Below are 561 nucleotides of genomic sequence, written 5' to 3' on the forward strand. Positions count from 1 at the left end.
TTCATAAACCGAAGTGTTGTAACTGTCAAACAACATTTATAGTCTGTAATTTTTACCAAACAATTTATAACCAACGAATAAGTGGTGAAATTGTGTACGCAGGACTTATTTATTTATTTACTTGTACAATACTTAGAGTTTTGTATTATTACATAAAAAAAAAACTTTTTACTTAAACTCTTCGTGGATTTGTTGCGTTTCTGAGCCTCGCAAACCAGCAAAAAGTTTCACAACCGATCGACTTTTAGTTCTCCACATCACGAAAACGCAGAGAAACTTGATTTAATGGCATTTGTGTCGAAGAACTGTAAATTATGTTGACAGCCGTGTGCGAGGGCGAAAGAGAATTCATAACTAATTTGTGAATTATTTTTCACCGGGTTAATTCAAGTTGGACATCACCTTAGACTTCGAAATGAAGGTAGTTATTTCGCTTGGTTTAGATGATGTACGTACCCTTTATTTTCTTCGTGAATTCCTCAGAAGTTGTTATAATAAACATAAATCATCTTTATTTATTGTATATTACCTGTATGAATCCCCCTCCCCCAATCCCATGCT

At 33.9% G+C, this 561-nt stretch overlaps 1 protein-coding gene across 4 annotated transcripts in view; it reads left to right on the forward strand.

Moving 5' to 3' along the window:
- Positions 1-178: 178 nt before the first annotated feature.
- Positions 179-561, forward strand: part of LOC119590682 (zinc finger protein OZF-like) — a 5285-nt gene continuing 4902 nt past the window's right edge. Inside the window, exon 1 of one of the 4 annotated variants that reach the window (XM_037939369.1) lies at positions 179-421. The gene's annotated coding sequence lies outside the window, so the exon portion shown is untranslated. Of the gene's footprint in view, positions 449-561 lie in introns of all 4 variants that reach the window. The other 3 variants (XM_037939368.1, XM_037939367.1, XM_037939366.1) reach the window with 3 other exon arrangements.

The sequence above is a fragment of the Penaeus monodon genome, chromosome 27 (genome assembly GCF_015228065.2).
Source record: "Penaeus monodon isolate SGIC_2016 chromosome 27, NSTDA_Pmon_1, whole genome shotgun sequence".
NCBI classification, from domain to species: domain Eukaryota; kingdom Metazoa; phylum Arthropoda; class Malacostraca; order Decapoda; family Penaeidae; genus Penaeus; species Penaeus monodon.